Source organism: Canis aureus, chromosome 26, assembly GCF_053574225.1.
Source record: "Canis aureus isolate CA01 chromosome 26, VMU_Caureus_v.1.0, whole genome shotgun sequence".
NCBI classification, from domain to species: domain Eukaryota; kingdom Metazoa; phylum Chordata; class Mammalia; order Carnivora; family Canidae; genus Canis; species Canis aureus.
In genome coordinates, this window is record NC_135636.1 from 13118951 (window position 1) to 13141440 (window position 22490).

At 36.9% G+C, this 22490-nt stretch overlaps 1 protein-coding gene and 1 long non-coding RNA gene across 6 annotated transcripts in view; both read right to left on the reverse strand.

Annotated features, from left to right (window-relative positions):
• The window catches only part of MACROD2 (mono-ADP ribosylhydrolase 2), a 1919734-nt gene that overhangs the window by 934452 nt on the left and 962792 nt on the right, over positions 1 to 22490 (reverse strand). The gene's annotated exons all lie outside the window — the stretch shown is intronic.
• Positions 14563 to 22490, reverse strand: part of LOC144297915 (uncharacterized) — a 59326-nt gene continuing 51398 nt past the window's right edge. The window contains exon 6 of one of the 2 annotated variants that reach the window (XR_013364848.1): positions 14563 to 15029. This is a non-coding gene — a long non-coding RNA (uncharacterized LOC144297915). Of the gene's footprint in view, positions 15030 to 15995; positions 16422 to 22490 lie in introns of those variants that run through there. The other variant, XR_013364846.1, reaches the window with a different exon arrangement.

Consider the following 22490-nt stretch of genomic DNA (forward strand, 5'->3'; position numbering starts at 1 on the left):
TTAGTGATTTTCCATTGCATATAACACCCAGTGCTCAGTATATCAAGTGCCCTCCTTAATGCCCATTACCCAGTTACCTCGTTCCCCTACCCACCTTTTCCCCAGCAACCCTCAGTGTGTTCCCTATAGTCAAAAGTTCCTTATGGTTTACCTCTCTCTCTGTTTTTATCCTATTTTATTTTTCCTTCCCTTCTTCTACTTTTGAAGCAAACATCTGTCCACTGTGGAATATCGTGGTCTAGCTAAGCTCATTTATGCCTTACAGCATAATATACGCAAACATATAAAAATGTAATATGACTGGAGTCATGACGGGAAAGGAATAATAATTACTTGTGAGAGATATCAGTAGAAAGCCATATATGGCTTCTAAGAAATTGGCCAACTGTTGAAGTACATCTTGGCCTATTCACTTGGCCAAAATAAGTCAAACAAGCCAGAATATATCTGATCTCTGAACTATTCTGATGACCATAAAGAGAAACTCATCTAGTGATATGTGTGTATATATATATATATATATATATTTCTGATTTTATATTTATATTTATAATACATATAGGTAAAATATACATAATATATAACATATACACATATATATTCTAACATGGATGTACATATATATTATAATATATAATAAAAATTTTTATACCCTATTGGTTGTGAGATAAATGTGAAAAAATTTAATGAAGCAAAGAAAAATCAATAGCAAAAAAAAGTTCTAAAAATTACTCTGTTCATTTCGATATAATTAATGCAGACAGCCATTTGTAGTCACAAACTAATTTTTCCCCAATTTAACAGATTAAATCTAATATTTACATTAGTTAAATCAGACAGAAAAGTGGGTCCTCTTGGCAGATTTTTAAAAATGAATTTCAGTTATTATTAGACTCCAGAAAACTACAAAGTTTGGAAAGAAGGAGATATTCATACATGTCAAAAAATGAAGAGTTTTCTCGCATCTGAACCAAATGGAACAAAAACTATTTGTTCAACCATAATTTCATATTTCATAATGGGATCCCCCTATAAAAGAACTTCCAAACTTTGACCACACTTTGAGTCAACAAAGAGTTGTCTTCATTATAATTTATAAATAAGCATACATACTTTAAGTAGGCATTCGACCTTACAAGATGGATGGATTTGGTTTTACCTTCTTTCGGGGGTGGGTGGGTAAGTTTACCTTCAAATGCCTTTCCTTCCTCTAAGATATATGATTAGTTTTTACTCCTTAAAGCAACCTAGGCTTCAAAACACTCTGCAGAGCCACTTTTCACATTTTAGAAAGTGTGTAATCTGCATTTACCTGTCTAATTTTGGGTCACATTTAAGAAGAGGAAAAATCAGCATATATGGACAACAAGGTTAGAATCCAAAGTCAATTTACATATGAGCATTTTCATTATTTGACTGAATTGATCAAAATGTACACTGGACAACTAATCAATTGAGATAAATATAGAAACATATTAGTGTATTAAACACTTTAAGCCCATATTTGTCTTTAAACTGAAGTGATGTGCTGTATCAACAGTGTTTTTTAGTCAGTACCATACAGAAGTCAGGTTGCATCCAAATTAATATGCGTAATTCTATTTTAATCCTGAGATGGAAAAATGGCAGGTCAAAGAGTCATTGAAAGCTCTCTTCATATGATGCTTTAGAGCATAAGGCAGAGGTAAAAATAAAATTACACTAAGTGTTCTTCGAGGATTTCTGTGATTGATTGGTTGTATGGATTTAAAAAACATAATTACAGTCAGGAAGATTTCCATAGTATGAAACATACTTATGTCATGGAGATATGGTCCTAAATGCAGTTATGTTCTTTAAGATATGTTCAAAACCTGTGCCTCTATTGTACTTTTTATGCTAAGGTCACAAACCTTCTCTGGACTATACTCAGTTGCTCCCTACCTAACAAATTTTAATTTGGCTTGTACATTAAAAGTAAAGTTTCTGATTTAGTTTCTGACTTTAAAAAATCAAAATCAGATAGAGATAGATAGATAAATAGATATATTTCTTAATTATCTTAAAAAATCATATCTGCCATTGCTGGGATAGAATTGATGGTGCAAGTAGTGGGCTTCATGAGTGTCAGCTGCTGCCTTTAGAAAGGCATGTGCTTTCCCAATGGCAATAATTTTCTCTTCTCTCCATTTTCTCTTCTCTTGCTCTCCCTCTTTTCTTTCCTCTTGTCTCTTCTCTCTCTTTCTCCCTAATGTCTTTCCTGAGCCCTTATCTCTGATTTTATTAATCTCTCTAGTCTCTACAGGCACTAGTGTTTGCCATCCTAGGTCATAAATATTATTGTTTTATTTTTAACTCTTTCCACAAAGACAGCAGCAAATGTTATGATAGTAGTCCCTAAAACATCCTTTCTTTTGTACAATTTTAAAAATAATTTAAGCTGTGTTAAAAAACCCTTAGGGTATTCATTTTTTAAAAGAAAAAATAATTCTTGATTGATAGGTTATATAAAGCATGGTTCATTTATCCAGCAGAGTATTATAAAACCATTACAAGGAAAACTGAGCAGTGTTCAAAATATATTGTTAAGAGACAAATAAAATCGAAAAACATTATGCACAAAAATATGCTTTCAGGCTTAGTCACAAGACACTTAACAGTAGATACCTATGGAATTGGGAATGTGTGTGCTGGGGCGGTATAGAGAAAAAAAAAATTACTTACAGTTTACCCTTCCTTACTATTTAGATTTACCATCAGCAGAAATTATCCTTAAAATTAAGAATGATTTTTAAGTTCCTAACGCGAATACATTTAAAAAATATATCTTAAAAAATAAAAAAATATCTTATATGTATGCATATCATTTTATTTACATAACATTTTCACAAACATTGTTACCTAATATAGTCTTTACAATAACCTTATAGGTACGCACTTAGATAATACACTATTTATTTATTTATTTATTTATTTATTTATTTATTTATTTATTTAGAGAGTGAGCGAGCCCGGGGGAGGAGCAAAAGGAGAGGAAAAGAACCTTATGCAGTCTTTTATAGAGTGCTAGGCATGGAGGCATGTGGGGTTCCATCTCAGGACCCTGAAATCATGACCTGAGCTGAAATGAAGAGTCCAAAGCTTAACTAAATGAGCCTGCCTAGGCATTTTTTTTTTCTTTTTTAGAAAATGAAAAAAAAAAAAAAAAAAAGACAGGATTAATCAAACCTACATAAGATTCTATAACCAGAAAGATATAAAGCCAGAATCACACCAAGTCTGTCAGGATAGGATAGGTTATTATTAGGTAGGAACAAATACGACTCCCACATCAGTAGCTTCAAACCACAAAAGATTTTTGGTTTTTGTTTTGTTTTTGTTTTTGTTTCCTGTCTAGTAAGGATTCGCTATACCTCTGTTTTATGTTATTTTCATCCTGGAACACCAGCTACCATCTAGATTATTGCTAGTCATCATGGCAAAGGACAGGTCTTATGTTGCAGTGAAAGCCTTGGCAACTTCTACTTACAACTCATTGGCCAAAACTGGTCATACACTCTATGCAATCACGAGAACTCCAGTAAATATAATGTTGCTGTATATCTGGAACTGAGGGTGCAGGATAGGGGGATGGATATAATAACTGGTAAACTTAATGACTAATACCTCAAAGCCTCTAACTCCAGGTCTCTCATTATAAATTAATATAGCTTTATGGATCTCCAAGTACGTCATGTTTAGAAGGAAACTTTCATTTACAACCACCTTGATATAAATGATTTAAAATATATGTAGAACTGAGTGCATGTGTGTGTCTGTGTATCACACTCATATATGTTATGTGACTCTATAAAAGTGTCCTGTCCTATTTTTCTTTTTTACTCACATTTGATCAGATTATTGTATTGTATGTACACTTACGTTATATAAATGTTTTGTCTTTTGGTAGGTAGGAAGAACAATAGAAGCTGAGTATCTCAATGCCCACTTAGTCACGTCAAGTGCAGAATATTAACAGAAGAGAAAGCCAGCTGCAGCCTGTAGATAGCATACTGCACTGCATGGCACACACTATAAACAAGTATCTCCAAACATTCACAGGCTCTTAACCTCAATCACATATCCTTAATCAGATGTCAATTCAGTAGCAAATTTTCTAAATAATGATGATGTAACATTCATTAGCAAATAGGAGACATCAATTACATTAAGCATCATGCTTGGGCTGCCAGATAATCATGAATAAAACACATTTATAAGCCATGTGCTTTTCAGCCAAGGACAACAATGCAAGCAGTGATTTAGTTATCAGAGAAACATACAGAAAGATATTTTACTTTAGCAAGTGTCACAGTAGCTGTTAATTAGATGCAGGTAATTGAAGTATATGACAAAAATTTAAGAATATCAGGACCAATAGTGCAGATTAAAAGTCCTTTTCAGGAAGAAAGCACATGCCAAAACTAGAAAGTTATGATATGTGAGGCCTGCAACTGAGCAACTTATAATCCAGATAGGGGGAGAAGACCTGTTGGGCAGGCATCATGATAGCACAGGAGGAGGGGATAAAAGGAAAACACCACCAACAACTCAACTGGAGAAGGGTGTCTTTAAGAGTCACTTCAAAGGAATCCAGAATTTGGAAACTGAGTGGATATGGACAGACAGATAAATAAGCAGAGCAGTACAAGGAATATTAACTCCCTCCCCAGTGCATACGAGCATGTGTGTGTGCGTATACATGGACACATGCACACATGCATGCACACACACAGACACAGATATAACACTAGTTTGCTGGGAGTACTCATATCACAGAAAATCTAAAATTGTTTTATATTTTCCTGCTGGTAGAAGGAAGTCTGGTCTTGGGCATGCTGACTTTAGAGGGTGGAGGGACGTGGGTTTGAAATGTTTTTTGGGGGCAGCCTGGGTGGCTCAGCAGTTTAGTGCCACCTTCAGCCCAGGGCCTGATCCTGGAGTGTCCCGGGATTGAAAAGGAAAAGAGGGAAGGGGAAGAAGAAGGAGAAGGAGAAGGAGAAGGAGAAGGAGAAGGAGGAGAAGGAGAAGGAGAAGGAGAAGAAGAAGAAGGAGAAGAAGAAAGAAGAAGAAATAAAGAAAAGGAGGAGTAGAAGAAGAAGAGGAGAGGGAGGAGGAGGAGGAAGAAGAAGAGGAAGGAGAAAAACTGGTCTGGAGATAAATCAACTGAGAACATCAGAATGAACCAACTTCCTTGAAGTTATTGAGTAAAAAACAAATCTGTGATCCTAGAGGAGAACACAGGCAACAGCCTCTTTGAACTCGGCCACAGTAACTTCTTGCAAGATACATCCACGAAGGCAAAAGAAACAAAAGCAAAAATGAACTATTGGGACTTCATCAAGGTAAGAAGCTTTTGCACAGCAAAGGATACAGTCAACAAAACTAAAAGACAACCTACAGAATGGGAGAAGATATTTGCAAATGACATATTAGATAAAGGGCTAGTTTCCAAGATCTATAAAGAACTTATTAAACTCAACAGCAAAGAAACAAACAATCCAATCATGAAATGGGCAAAAGACATGAAGAGAAATCTCACAGAGGAAGACATAGACATGGCCAACATGCACATGAGAAAATGCTCCGCATCACTTGCCATCAGGGAAATACAAATCAAAACCACAATGAGATACCACCTCACACCAGTGAGAATGGGGAAAATTAACAAGGCAGGAAACCACAAATGTTGGAGAGGATGCGGAGAAGAGGGAACCCTCTTACACTGTTGGTGGGAATGTGAACTGGTGCAGCCACTCTGGAAAACTGTGTGGAGGGTCCTCAAAGAGTTAAAAATAGACCTGCCCTACGACCCAGCAATTGCACTGCTGAGGATTTACCCCAAAGATGCAGATGCAATGAAACGCCGGGACACCTGCACCCCAATGTTTCTAGCAGCAATGTCCACAATAGCCAAACTGTGGAAGGAGCCTCGGTGTCCATCGAAAGATGAATGGATAAAGATGTGGTTTATGTATACCATGGAATATTACTCAGCCATTAGAAACGACAAATACCCACCATTTGCTTCAACGTGGATGGAACTGGAGGGTATTATGCTGAGTGAAATGAGTCAATCAGAGAAGGACAAACATTATATGTTCTCATTCATTTGGGGAATATAAATAATAGTGAAAGGGAATAGAAGGGAAGGGAGAAGAAATGGGTAGGAAATATCAGAAAGGGAGACAGAACATAAAGACTCCTAACTCTGGGAAACGAACTAAGGGTGGCGGAAGGGGAGGAGGGCGGGGGGTTGGGGTGAATGGGTGATAGGCACTGAGGTGGGCACTTGACGAGATGAGCACGGGGTGTTATTCTGTATGTAGGCAAATTGAACACCAATAAAAAATTTTATTAAAAAAAAGGAATCTTTTTTTTACTTGACTGCAACCACATGATTCCACATGTGTGAACACCTGCACATATGGGATTTATGAATTTATCAATTAGAGCCTGATTTATGAATTTACTAAGGAAGTAAAAGAAGGAAGAAAACCAGGTTTCACAACACCTTCATCAGACAGGTTAGGCCTAATGTGCTCTGGGTAGCAGACAGAAATACCTGTAAACACTGTTTTTCCCCTAGGTATCAAATATGTGCCAGAAAATCCTTCACTACATTTCTACAAAAGCCATCAGCATAGATGACACCTGTTGTCATAGCTGAGTGAACTTAAGGAAAGAACAAGACAGACCAGCTCAGGACACTCTTAGAGAAGTGGGAAAAGTGCCCTGTGTCACTGGGTGCTTAGAATTCCCAAGCTTAGGTCTTAACCTCAGAAACTATTTAGAAGAATATTAAAAATTTAACTGAGGGATGTCTGGGTGGCTCAGCAGTTTAGAGCCTGCCTTTGGCCCGGGGTGTGGTCCTGGAGACCTGGGATCGAGTCCCAAATCAGGCTTCCTGCATGGAGCCTGCTTCTCCCTCTGCCTGTGTCTCTGCCTATCTCTCTCTCTCTCTCTCTCTGTGTGTGTTTCATGAATAAATAAATAAAATCTTAAAAATAATAATTAACTGAGTGAAGTTGTGTGTTCTGATTAAGGTCTGCTATTACCTGCTAACATGCACCCAGGGCATGGTGAAGGCCATGATAAACTTGTTTCTATATCTTCTTCAGCTACTGGAGACCTTAAATAGCCCCTATTTTTTTTTCTGTTCTATATAAGCTTAAATATTATTAGGTTCTCTTAGAAACTGGTGCACTGGGGATTCCTTGTGTGTTAAAAGGTTGTTGTATAGGAGTTTAAAAGCTTTAGTTCGGTTACCCTTGACTGTTTTAAACCAAAAATGACTCTATTTTGTAGAAAATTCTTACATTGCCTCTTAACTTAAATGCTGCATTTTAATACTGAATTATTTTTAGATAAGACAAAATATGCATAATTATTATTGAATATGTCTATGGGATAAACGACTACATAGAATGTTCCATCTGGTAGAGTCCCGACAAGAAACAGATGACACTTTCAAATTGAGTAATTGGAAAATGGTTAGTAGAGAGACTATTTACAAAGGTGTGGAAAGGCTTTAGCAGTTACTAGGGCTAGTGCCATTCCTTCAGACTAGTAAGCAGGGCATTGTCACTATCCAAGACCAATAAGCATGAAGAAGAGGAGGAGTTACCAGAATGTGGAGAAAAACAAGAAATAAACACCTCACCTCTGTTCTCCTCTCCTCTTCAGACTTCCTGATGGTGCTGCCTACCACCCAAACCCAAAAGGAAGCCAGAAGGCCAAGAAACCAATTAAGACATTCCATTAGATTACCTTCCAAGGCAGAGAAAAGGAAGAAGAGTGGCTTTGGAGAGCAAACACAACGAGCAGAGATGTACTTACTGACTCGGAGAAGTATGTGTTTGTGTATACAGAAAACAAGAATAATCTTGATTATGGGATTTTGATTTTCAAAATCATATATTTTGGAGACAACTAAGACTTATATTACAGTCAAACTATCCTGGCTGGGATCAAGTGTACAAAGTATTTGAGAGAAGCAGAGTAGGAAAAAACAGAGCTCACCTCAACAATCCCCAGGCCAAAAGCCGCTCTTTGGGGGAAAGAGGAAAGAGAAGATCTACAGACTCAGGAGTAAAGAGGCCTGTGACAATCACTCAAAAAGAACCACTCAGGAAGAGACAAATCCCAGAGAAAGAATGTGAGCATGCCGTGTTGAGGCAAGGTTCAGGAAACTCAAGTGGATGAAGGGAGCCAGGTGCAATACAACAGGGAGTGGTGGGGAGAGAGCCCAGGTCCCATCTAATTGTGGGGGGAGGGGGGAGGGCAGTACCAGCCAGCTGCATGGGGAACATCCATGCAAGAATACACGTACTAAGTCAGTGCATTTCTAATTGTTCAATAGACACCAGAAAACTAGATTATCGAAGTAAAACTTCCAGATTTACATAGTTTTATGGGCTAAATAAAATGCATCTGTGGACCAAACTCAGTTCACACCCTGGTTCTAGGCAGATGGAGTTCTAGAGGTATACTATGCAGCAGGGAGATTTGCTAAACCTAAGGGGCCATGTAGATTGGAATGAAGAACATATGAAGGTAGACTTAGGACCAAGGAGCATGTGGAACCTTCAATACATGGCCTGACTCAACACAAACTTCCAGGAATGTTGATAAAACCCAGGTAAGGGAAAAGGAATATTCAAAATTTAAACTGAATGGTTTTTGTGTCATGTCTATAGAATCATAACCTACCCCGCCCCCTCAAAAAAATAGCATTGTAGAAAAATAAAGCAATCACTGCTCATCTATATTCCCCAGTTCTCTTCAGTAAGCTCTGGCTTTAAAATTGCAGGGCATAATCTAAAATTTCTGCCTACCCATTCTACCATCCTGCTGAAGGTATATAAGCAGATTTGATCACTGGGATCTTCTGCTTCCATTCTATATAACTATCAACTTGGTGATCTGCTGCTGATGAAATTTTAGGTGCTGAGTTGGGAATCTTTCCAGTTCATCCAGAGTGAAGCAAGGGTTCATGGTCAAAATGAACTACATTAAAATGATCCAGACTCTGGCCCTGGAGTAGCCATAATTCACTGTGAAACCTAGAATAAGAGGCTTTTTCCTAGTGTGACCCTAATACTCTTGTCATAAAATGTGAGAGGCAGGTGTCAGATCCTAGCTGAACACTGAAATTTCATTCCATTATACGATCCTATAGGTGATTAGGTGGAAGCATACTGAAAATGAATGAGCATTCCATAAATGAAAAATCTTATTATTTTTGTATAACTGATTCTTCCAAACAAATTCAGCTTTTCTTTTTATAGAAGGAGGTTAGCCATTCCCCTTCCTTTTTTTTTTTTTTGTATACTTTAAAAACTGTTGGAATTTATATATTTCTTCTGCATTTTCCCTCTTTTACAGCAGTCAGTAAATTCTCTGAAGATAGGTTATGGAAATAACCTACAGAATTTCACTTTCTATTTGTCATGGACTAATTTATAACCCAAGGAAACAGAACACTTCCTTATTGTGTGGTTCTTTCTTCTTCTTTCTCCTTCTTCTTCTCCTTCTTCTTTCTTCTTCTTCTTCTTCTTCTTCTTCTTCTTCTTTTCTTCTTCTTCTTCTTCTTTTCTTCTTCTTCTTCTTCTTCTTCTTCTTCTTCTTCTTCTTCTTCTTCTTCTTCTTCTTCTTCTCCTCCTCCTCCTCCTCCTCCTCCTCCTGCTTCTTCTTCTTCTTCTTCTTCTTCTTCTTCTTCTTCTTCTTCTTCTTTTTCTTTTTTTTTAATTTTTCTTTCACCAGTGTAGTCTAAGACCAGGAACCACATATTTATTACTCATGATTTGGGTCTCCAAACTTTTCTGAAATCCTCCCACCAACTTTCTTGTCCCTGAATTGCTTTAAGATCTTCAGGTTCATAGAAACCTGCTTGGCATGCATAATATGGTTCAGTACCACATGTTTTTCTATCATTTGAAGATATATTTCAGTCTATAAGGATGAAAAGATCTCTCTAATATTTTGTATTATTGAACAATGACATGGAACATTTCAATATTAAAACTCAAAGAAGCAATGATAGAAAAATTAAATATTCAGTGTCAAGAAGGCTACAAATCGGAGAAAAGAAAAACATGCAAAATCTAGAAGTGATATCCTTAAAAAAATAGTCTAGAGGTAGATGTTTGTCTGAAATTGGAAATGTGGTCAGATGTAGACATTTGGAATTTTGATCAATATTGAGCAGGTGGTAATATTATTGACAAAATTATTCTGGCCAAGAGATGCCCTCCAATGACTGAACAGTGTAAAAATTAAAATTTTGTTCATGCCCTTTCTGGCTCTAATATTATAGAATTAAAGGAAGCTCCAATTTCTTGGCTTTTTCTTCTTCAAATGGAGGTCACTGACTATTGGGTTCCAATTTTTAAAACCACACAATTAACTGAAGTGAGTCAATAACAAAGCTTGAATATAAAAACAAATCAGTATGTCAAGAATGCATATGACAAGCCATGCCAGTAAATTAGATGAATTGCAAGAATTTCAACCAAAAAGTGAGTTCCAAAAGAATGAAAAAAATGAAATATTTCACCTACTTCGATCAATCATTAATACTTATGGCAGACTTGATCTTTACCCAAGGATCTGGTAACAGCCATTAACACTTAGTTCACCTCAAGAACTGAACTTCATAATTGGATAAAAGTGCTAAAAGCCAAGGACCTAGAGTTACTTAAATATATTACAAATATTACAAATTGCCACAATGAATAGGTCAGCCCAGAAAAAAAAAAAAAAAACACTGAGCATAGCTAAGAGGTTGTTTAGTAGGAGAGAAAATAATGCCATTTGCTGGTCAATGATCTGATGGGGTCAGAAAAAAACATTTTAAACCCATAGAGGTGGGTAGCCAAGGGGGCTCAGTGGTTTAGTGCCTCCTTCAGCACAGGGTGTGATCCTGGAGACCTGGGATCAAGTCACACGTCAAGCTCCCTGCATGGAGCCTACTTCTCCCTCTGCCTGTGTCTGTCTGTCTGTCTGTCTCCCCCTCCCCCATTGTCTCTCATGAATAAATAAATTAAATCTTTATAAATAAATAAATAAATAAATAAATAAATAAATAAATAAATAAATAAACAAACCCATAGAGGAAAACTATACATGGGCAGTTGGCAACCTAAAAAGGATAGAGGAAACAGCAATCTATCATTGGAGTGGAGGGGAGTGAGACTTGAGATAAGGGTCCCCTACAGACACACCCTCACCTCTGTCCTAATTGGGCCACTCCAATTGCCCACTCTAGTACAATCCAACCAGTAGAAACAGAGTCCTTTTAAAAACCCTTGGCTGGAGGCTGTAACATTGGGATAGAGTGTGGATAACAATGACAAGATAATATATTAAGCCATTGTCACTATGATCTAAGGTTAAGTCTGGAGAGAAGAGGGAAAAATTGGACCTGGCCAAAGGTTCTGTTGAGAAGGGTCGCATTAGGGCTCTTGTAAGTGGTGAAAAAACTGAATCTCAGCATAGTTCGCAGCAAATGGACATGCTTCACTCCCACAATATATGGACAATGCTTCACAACCAAGAAGCTCCCTATAGAAACCTTGAGATAATTGTCATTAAAGCTATCAGCAAGGACTCTGAGACATCAAACCCTCCAGAAACTGAGAGTATCCGAAAGTTTACAACGACTAGATTCAGATGACATTCTCACATTGGGAAAAGTTACTCCTAGACTTGGGCGGGTGCGGGGAGGGGAAAGGGAGTGATGATAGAGGTAAAAAGGTAAAACCTGAGATGAGATGTCAGCCATAAATATTACTTGTCTCCAGTTAATTTCTCATTCAGGGCTGCCTTCTGTCTTACCCTTAATGAGCCTTATGGTAACTTTCTGTTTAGTTAAGTGCCACATCCTTCTCCTCCACTCTCTTCTATTTCCCCCTGAAATCCGGCATTTTGTTTTGTTAAGTGGCTTGCCTTTACTAGGAACTCAATCCTTTGTTGACCTAATTAACTCATTAGGAATTTAATGAATTCTTTGCCTGCCTATTTGCATGATCAAATCATACATGTGGTGTAAGGAATGAAGGCTCTACTTCATATCATCATGGTCTTTACCTCACTGATTCATTCACATGAGATAGTATCAGTACATCTCTTGCCTTGCCTAACCTAAGCTGCATTCAAAAGATGTCTTCAGACCAGCCAACTAGGGACCATTACTTTGTCTCAAGATTGGGTAGGTCTGAACTTATCCTTATGAGGTATGTGTTGGTTCCACTACACTGAACATAGAGCCTAAATAACAAGTGAAACGTGTTCTAGAAATTCTGGGCTTGCTGGTTATATATTTTCACTTCAGGCATAGTACAGTTACAAAAATGAACAAGTGGCCTCTGATCATTCATACTTAGGAAGCTCCTAATAGGTTTATCCTATATTTTACAATATCCTTGGCCACAATCAATAATAGAGACCAGAAGTAGGGCATAAGAAAAATACACGGCTAACCTCAAAGAATTTTTGGAAAGAATTCCTTGATTAATAAATTGGAAACTATCCTCAGGTTGTAAATAAAACCTCATTTACAACCAGAAGAACTTATTTCCTCCTTTATAACTAATATTTTACTTCATATTCTTTTCTTGAAATGATTAGAGATAAAAGCCAATCATATACATAATCTAGTTTTGAGGTAAAAATTATCCAGAGATATAAATGTTTGAAATTTTAATGTTTTCATTTCTAATCACACCAAAGAATTAGTGAATGATATGGTGGGGGGGTGGGGATTGGGGGAATAAGATTATTTCTTCTGTCTTAATAATGTGTTACTAACAAAATGGGAAATACTCTAAGCGTTTTGCATACATTATCTCATTTACTACTCTTGACAATCCTGTAAGGTAGGAAACTAATTATGAGATCATCCTATAATTAATACATGGTAAGATCAAAATTTGCAACCTGGATTATCATCAAGTATAACTCAAAAAAAAAAAAAAAAAAAAAAAGAAAGGCAAGGGGCCGCATCAAGGATCAAGGAGGTAGGAAAAAGTGACCAAAAGTGGGGAAATTCTAGTCTGTCTCCAACACACTGAATAAAAGGTCAGCACAGAAGCCAAAACAAAACAAAACAAAAAACCCAAACCCAAAATCCAAAAACTGAAACCATATGACAGTCTTGGTCTAAGTATCATCCTAAAGAGCTGAATTACAAAGGTCCAGGTGTAGTGGTATCTATTCTGGGTGAGCAAGTTTATTTAAAAACGCCACATAAGAAAACTCCACATTAATTCTCCAAATTCATCTTTTTTCCAGCAACTTTTCAAGAAAAGAATTTAAATAAAGTATGGCTTTTAAAGATCTTTCACTAATACCCACTTAAATCATACTTCTTCCTTATATCCTTCATAGGGGATTGAGCCTCTAAAATTAATTTCCCAAAGTGGCAACTGACTTGAATTAAAAGATATAAAGACATTATTTCTAGTACTATAATGTAGTAAAAGATCACAAAGTTTTAGACAGTAAACCACATGTAAATAAGCAGGAAACTTTGTTCTTCATAATTAGCAAAAAAAAAAAAAGAGAAGCTTTAGTTTATTAATGCTTGCAATTTTGGTATAGTGGGTGCTAAACAAATTTGCTTTTTCTATGTGCCAAATTCTAGAACTGCTTGTCAGTAATGAGATGTTTTTCTAAAGATATAAGTTTGGGTACAAAATAGTGATGTTTATTTTTTGTTCACACTGACTTAGCCATACTGTTGAGTTAACTCTACACCTAAATCACAGTGGGTACAAGACCCCATAAGCTAGGTTAGTCCTGATTATTAGGTAGAATAGTGGTTCTCATACTTCAGTGTGTATCAGATTTCACCTGCAGGACTTGTTAAAACAGATTGCTGGGGGCCACCCCAGAGTTCCTGATTCAAGCCCAATAATCTATTTAATATGTTCCTTGGTGATGCTGATGGTGCTGAGCTGGGAACACACTTGGAGAATTACTGAAGTAGAAGAAATGGAAGTAGATGGTCATCATAGTTTACTGGAATCATAGATTATCTATTATTTGAAAGCATTATCTCTCCACTTGCTAGTTGTTTTTATTTATTTATTTATTTATTTATTTATTTATTTATTTATTTATTATTTACTTACTTACTTACTTACTTATTCGTAAAAGACACAGAGAGGGAGAGGCAGAGATACAGGCAGAGGGAGAAGCAGGATCCATGAGGGAGCCTGATGTGGGACTTGATCCCAGGACTCCAAGATCACACCCTGGGCCAAAGGCAGGCACTAAACCACTGAGCCACCCAGAGATCCCCACTAGTTGTCTTTCTGGAGATAATACTGAGTCAAGAAAATAGATGATATTTCAATATGAAAAAACCTGTATTATTCTCAATATTGTCTCTTAGAAGCAAGTTCGAACAAAAAGGAAAATAAATCTATTAGAAACAATAAGAAATTGGTAAGTTGACTAAGTATAAATATACATAACACCTCTACACATAGGCCAAATAAATCAATTGAAGTACTTATTTGGGTTTTATTTTCCCTCCATTTCTTACTCATCTATTCCTCTATACTGGAAAAGGGAGCCAATTAATTCTCAGTACCCCTAGCCTTAGACTTGGGAGTTGCTACACTAAAGGCAACAGTAGCCTGCAAATAGCTGACTGGTCTGGTTTTTGTTTCCACTGAAGCCTGATACCCTAAAAAAGAGTTATAGTAGGAAGAAAAGGGGAAAAAGCAAGGTTGGCAGTGCAAGAGAGAAAAATATCCATGGCTGGGAAGGGAAATGAGTTTGCAGATCCCAAGGATTGCCTGGCAGGTGGAGAAAATGGTTGAAACAGGATCAACTCTTGTAATAATCTCTTGGCCTAGGTAAAGGCCCCATGGCCCCTTGGTATTAGCACAGCAGAAATGCCCACATCTTTTTGTGACCATCTTGTCACACTGATGGTCTCAGCAGCCTCCATGATGAAATGAAGCTACATCCCACTTCTAAGTATCATGTATCTCAGTGACCTTAGAGAAGGAAAAGAAAGTTCCATAAATACTGGGATTGATTTATTTGCCTGATAGGGCAAAGGGATAGGGAAAGGGTGGATGGTTGACCTGAGGTAATACTAAATTTGACTAAAAGAAAATAAAGAAATAAGGATATTTCTTGTATGCCCAAATTTGATTATCAATTTATATTTAGTCTATATTAAACAGAGTCCATACCTATTTTATATTAAAAAAAGCAACTTTCCTATATGACAAGAAAATAATTCCATTAACAATGCAATAAAATTACAAAATACCTAAGACTATTTTTTTTTTATGTGCAGGAAACATATAAGGAAAACTGCAAAACCTTAAGAAGAACATACACAAAAAATGCAAGATTTGGAAATGGAGATAAAGCTATACTACTATGTGGGAGAAGTCGACATTAGAGAGATGTGAATTCTCTTTAATATAGGAATCTAATTCAATTCCAACAGGATTTTTGGGGGGATGGAGAGACTTGACAGAGAGGTTCTAAGTTTTTTTTTTTTTTTTTTTTTTTTGGGAAAATCAGATCATTAAGTCAGTTGATACTGTTACAGAAAAATCAAACATACCAACGGATCAATATGTGAATCTCTTGATAAAGGGAAAGAGGAAGAGAGAGAGAGGAAAAAAAAAAATATATATATATATATAATTAACTAATAATCTGAGGAAAAAATAAAAATGTTCTCCTTCATAAAGCACACCAAGATAATTTTCAGAGAGACCAAAGATACAAATGCAAACAATGAAACCATGCTACAGATAATAGAAACCATAAAAAACTGATTGCAATAAAACATATCATTTCTATAGGCCAAAGGGGAAAGGGAACATAAATAAAATAAACAGAAAAATGAGAATAAAATGTTTGTAACACATATGAGTATTAACTAATATCTTTATTAATTTCAGTACTAAATAAATGAATCATAAATCCATAAGTAAATATAAATATGAATTAGAATGGGCAATTCTTTTGAGAAGATATATAAATGTCAGATAATCCTTGATGAGGTGTTCTACTTCAGAAATTGTCAAATAAATTAAAATTAAAATCATCACATGATGTCAACTTTCACCTACCAAATTGACATCAACTTTAATTTAATTTATTTTCTTTAAGATTTTATTTATTTATTCACAAGAGACACAGAGAGAGGAGCAGAGGCCTAGGCAGAGGGAAAAGCAGGCTCCCTGTGGGGAGCCTGATGTGGGACTTGATACCAGGACCACCACAATCTGAGCTTCTGAAGGCAGACGCTGAACCATTGAGCCACCCAGGTGCCCTGAATTTTATTTTTTTTAAGTGACAATATTCAGCAGTGGCAAGGGTTGGAAAATGGGCTGCTTGGATCCTCCTGATATGAGCGTGACAGCCTATCAAAAGACAAAAACAAATGCTAGAATTTGCTGATTTTGACCAAAAGAAAAGTTTTACAATTTATACCTATTTAAGAGTACTTTTCTGCCTTGTTAATAAATCTCCTGTAAATCTGGTATTTTATAATTTACCCCCCCCCCCCCCCCCAACATACACACATCAGTTAGAGACTGAGTCCCTCCTCGGAGCCTGGCATAAACTGAGGAGGAGGAAAGGAAAGTAGTGTGAGTAGAATCCTAAAGTGTTCCAGAAAGTCATACTGCTAATTTTGCAGTTTATACCTACAGGAACACAGTGTGGGGAATGATTTGCCTCACCTTGTAACACCTCAGAAACCTCATTACTAAAGATGATGCCACTCACATTCTTACAGAGCTCTTATGGAAAGTATATAAAATTACAACCATCAAATTCGGTAGCAGAGCTTTATACTCCTTCTGCAAAATGTAATAATGTCTTCTTAATTCCCTAGGCTGGCAAGGCTCATACAGCATCATTTATTTAAGGATATCTACATTTTCAAACACTGTTGGGTGAAAACCAGTCCCATCAATCACTGTGACAGGCTACGTTCCTCTTGAGTTTATCTTTCTGTACGTTTTGTGCCAGATTTAGTTTGCAAACCACCAAACGGGGAAACATGAGTCTTGTTTAATCTTCACAAATATAAAATGATGTTGTTAGACTATCATTTGCCATTTGAACTCTCATTCATTAATGAAACATTGGTTAAACAACAGCCTATCCACCTTTTAACTACAATACTCCCTTGTATCTGGTGAACCCTTAATGGATGACCTGTTTAAAAACACAGGGGATATTTTATTCATAGTACAATTTGTGTGAAACTTGTCACTGTAGAGGATCCTTTCTTAATGCAAACAGGCTTGTTTATTTTAATTTCCATTAGGGTCTGGGAAGACAAAAATGATGAATGATGATTCTGAAGCAACAGATTTCACAAGTCAGAGAGTTACTGTGGATGCATTTTGCTTATCTCAAGTTATTTTATCAGAAGCACAAACCACTGTCGCTCCCGTGATACATGAAGACCACCTCATTTCAGTTCATGTACTAGAATCATTTCCAAGGTTACCTCAAGTGTATGAAGAGAAAGAGCAAATACCAGGTAGACAAAATGAACAAAGTATATACCAGGCATAAAGCAAAAGAGGAGTTGCTGGACAGTGGACTCTAAAATCACCCTTTTCCCCAGTTTTCCTTCCTCTCCAAACCATGCAACCTAGCCTGCCTGAAGGAATAGAGAATTCTGTTTTAGTTTTTGAGGAAGCACCCAACTATTTTTTTCTACAGTAGCTACAAAAGGGATACTTGAAAAATGCATGCTTCCAGTTGGGGAGAAAGTCAAAATTCAATAGTTTTCCAGTAACTGTGGGAGCTCTGCCAGTTCAGGCTAACATATAGGTGTGAACGTCTTGGAGACCTCTTGGATCCAATAACCTGATTCTCTGAATCCTGGTCGGTTAGGCCAGTTTGTCTGCAGGTTGATCTCTATCTGCCCACAACCTGCCCCAGGACTCCCTGGGGTTCAGGGCTCAAGAATTCCCTGTCAAAATGGCTTCAAATCTACTTTCAGGGCCTTCACAGACATCATCCACCAGTCCTTCCTCCAAGGGCAATCTTTGCTTCAGTGTGTACATGTCGAGGTGACAGGAGTGGCTTTGGCCTGCCCTTTGATAGAGATGTAAACATAGCTTTGGTGTGTGGCCTCAAGTGTGCATACACAGACTTGGAGGCCTTTATACTGTGGGAAAGAGCTGGGCATAGGAAGAGAAGATGGTAAGCTGAGAAATGAGGGCCAGTTCTCCCTGGGCCACCATATCCCAACAAGCAACTCTAAGTAAGGAGCCTGAGAATTCTTTTTTCTTTTTTAAGATTTTATTTATTTATTCACAGACACACACACATACACACACACACTCACACACACAGACATTGGCAAAGGGAGAAGCAGGCTCCATGCAGGAAGCCTGATGTGGAACTCGAACCTGGGACTCCGGGATCACGACCTGAGCTGAAGGCAGATGCTCAACCACTGAGCCACCCAGGCGTCCCAAACCTGAGAGTTCTAATTTAAACCAGATCTCTAAATTTTGAAGTTATAATTGCCAAAGTAGGTAGACAAAATGCAGTTTATTCAATGGTTTGTTAGAATAATTTATCATTTTGAAAACTTTAGATAGAATATGCAGGCCTCCATTTGTGCTCTTCCATTGGAATCCAAAACAATGAGGGGTGGGACTATTTATCTCCACAACAATCAGTTTTTTCACTTACACAAGTAGCATGCTATTTATTTATTTACTTACTTATTTGCTTATTTAAGTTTTTAATTTTAATTCCAGTGTAGCTAACATACAGTATTATATTAGTTTCAAGTGTACAATATAGTGATTCAGTAATTCCATATATCAGGTCGTGCCCTCCTTAATCCCCGTCACCTATTTCATCCATCCCCCCATTAACGTGTTCTCTATAGTTAAGAGTCTGTTTCTTAGTTTATCTCTCTCTCTTTTTTTCCTTTATGTGTTTCTTAGATTCCACATAAGAGTGAAATCAGGGATCCCTGGGTGGCGCAGCGGTTTAGCGCCTGCCTTTGGCCCAGGGCGTGATCCTGGAGACCCGGGATCAAATCCCACGTCAGGCTCCCGGTTCATGGAGCCTGCTTCTCCCTCTGCCTGTGTCTCTGCCTCTCTCTCTCTCTCTCTCTCTCTCTCTCTCTCTCTGACTCATAAATAAATAAAAATTAAAAAAAAAAAAGAGTGAAATCATATGGTATTTGTTTTTCTCTGACTGATTTATTTTCCTTAGTATGCTAACACCATCCATGTTGTTGTTGTTGCAAATGGCAAGATTTCTTTCTTTTTCATGGCTTAATAATATATATAATATATATTATATAATATATATTATATAATATATAATATAATAATATATAATATAATAAACATATAATATATAATAATATATAATAATATATAATAATATATAATATAATAAATATAACATATATATAATATATAATGTATACACACACATACACACACACACACCCCACATCCTCTTTAGCCATTCATCTATCGATGGACACTTGAGCTGCTTCCCTAATTTGGTTATTGTAGATGATGCTGCAATAAACATAGGGGTTAATGTATCCTTTTGGAATAGTGTTTTTGTATTTGGGGAATAAATACCTAGTAGTGCAATTACTGGATCCTAGGGCAGTTTTATTTTTGACTTTTTGAGGAACCTCCATACTGTTTTCCACAGTGGCTAGACCAGCTTGCATTTCCACAAACAATGCATGGGAGTTCCTTTTTCTCATCATTAACACTTCTTGTTTCCTGTGTTTTCTATTTCAGCCATTCTGACAGGGAGGGGTGATATCTCACTGTAGTTTTGATCTGCCTTTCCCTGATGATGAGTGATGCTGAGCATTTTTTTCATGTGTCTATTGGCCATCTGTATCCCACACAACAAAATTTTAAAAAACAGATATTTTCATCACCCCATTTATGTCTGAGTAAATGAAGGCAAAAACAGATTATGTCTTTTTTATATTCTTACACAACTGAGAATTGGTGCAGCTATGATTCACAGTCACCTGACTCCATATCCTATGGTCTTATATTTCCCAAGTGAATGAATTATGGTAACTGTTTTCCAGAGTGAGGACAGAGCCTCAAGTCAAAAACACCGAAATCAAATCTGACAGGAATCAGAAACTGAAAAAGGATAGAGTTAAAGCTATGGAAATCAGCATTTAAGGGGAGAAGTAAAAATACAGAAAGAAAAAGAGATGGACAGATCTACAATAAAATGGAATAATAGGTGAAAATATTTCCTTCTCCTGTGAAACATTTTTTAACCCAATTAAAAACATAAAAATAGTGGAAAGGTCTTTTTTTTCCTGAATCTTTCTAGGCTCTCCCCACCCCAACCCCCACTGTCTCCACATTTCTTAATCTGCCAACATAAATCATTGTGCAAAGCAAATCATTAGGGTTGCCAGGTGTTCAATTTTGAATCAGACAGTCTGGTATTTGAATTTTCTGCCGAGGAAACAAATAGAGAAAATACCAGTGATTTTTAATTAAGTTTTGTTATTATCATGTAAAGATGGGCTTGCAGAGAACATTTTCACTAGCTCTCCAGGCTGCAGTTTACTTTGGGCCTGCTTTCCACTTAGATATTAGCCCATCTAGGCCATGCTGTCTCCAAACTGAGTGCTAAACCAAGCTGATGAGCTTGGCTCTGAACTCATATTGGCACCTTCCATTTATTGGCCAGGGCCAATGCAACTGTGCTAGATCATTCTGTTTTACTGATATCTCCAAAGCACTGCAGCCACTGGCAGAGTTCCCTGGGTACTTTTTATAAAAAAAATAATAATAATGAAATAAATACACAAATAAATACTCAGAAGGACATAGAAATAGAGGCAAATGAGCCACTGATTGAGAGTCATATGAATGACTATGTCCATAAGTCTAATCATGGCCATTGAACAGATGAAGGCAGGAAAAAAATTGTTATTCCATCCTTTACAAATAAATTACTTTCTTAAGTAAAATTCTATCTGGGTCCCAATTACATCTGGCTCTGATAACATAGTACTAAATTGGCATGGGAATCTATTATAAGAGAAGAGCTAGAAATCCTTACATTTTGAGGAAATGGTATATACACTATTCGTGAACTAGTGAAAAGCAAAACAGGTTGGATGGATATTAGTAAGGAAAGAATCTTGTCTCCTTAAATAACTTTGTTTTTCTTAAATAACAGTAAATGTTTGTTTTTAGCCACCGATGTCCAAAGGCCTTTAATATACAAACTGCATTCAGAAGAAAAAGACGTAGGACGTTTGTTTTCCAGAGCACCAATTAAAGTCTGCCCTGGAAGATTTTCAGGAAATAGTAGTCTACCCCAGTAAAACTTTGGAGTTACAAATCTTTTGCCTACTAGGTAATAGTAAGCACTTAAATTGTGCACTTTTAATCCTGACTTGGCTCTTGTGAGAATTCCATTATAGAGGAACATATACATGTGTAAAAATATCACAATAGATGGCTGCACCAAAGAATTTATTATCCTTATTATCAAAGTTTTCTCTTCTCTGCTTCTTACCAATGAATTACTTTATTCACTGTCTCTGAGTGGGTTAGAGAAGAGGTAGGTTTCAATCCTCTTCAGGGTGGCATTTGACAATATCTGGGCAGTTTTGGTTAGGAGGTGCTACTGGCATGGAGTGGCTAGAGACCACAGATGCTTCTAAACATCATACAATGAACAGAAGAACCCCCTAGACTAAAGAATTATTTGGCCCAAAATGTCCATAGTATGTTGGTTGAAAAACCCTGCTCTATAGATCTCTGGAACAGAGAATTCAACAATTTTGGGTTACTTGAATTATCAGAAATGACAATACAAATCTATTGATAATATAGATCATATAGGTCACCTGAGGGTTGGTGAGGGCATAGGTAAATAAGAGTTTGCTCTCTGCCCTTTTGGCCCATGCTTCAGGATCTGGCCAAGGCCATTTGATGAGGCCACCAGAGCTTCCTCTTTTGAAGCAAAGAGGTGGACACCTATATTATCCTGATAGATAATATAGGCACATTGTACTGGTTTATTCAACACAGTGTTTATTAAGAGCCTACTATGTGCCAGACCCTGCCCAGGGCACTGAGAGTGGTGATAGAAAGCCATATATTCTGCCTTCATGATGTTTACAGTCCAGCTAACCACATGGGAGGGACCCATGCCTTTCATTTCAGGAAGCAATCCGTCTCTGATATGGGTTTACATTTAAATATCCCATAGATCACAAATTGGTACCCAGGAGCAAAATCTAGTTTGCAAGTGTTCAATACATTACATAAAATATCTCACACTTTATTATAAAACAGGCTTTGTGTTAGATGATTTCAGCCAATTAAAGGCTAGTGTATGTGTTCTGAGCACGTTTAAGGTAAGCTAGGCTAAGCTATGACACTTGGTAGGTTGAGTGTATTAAATGCATTTTCCTCTTCTGATATTTT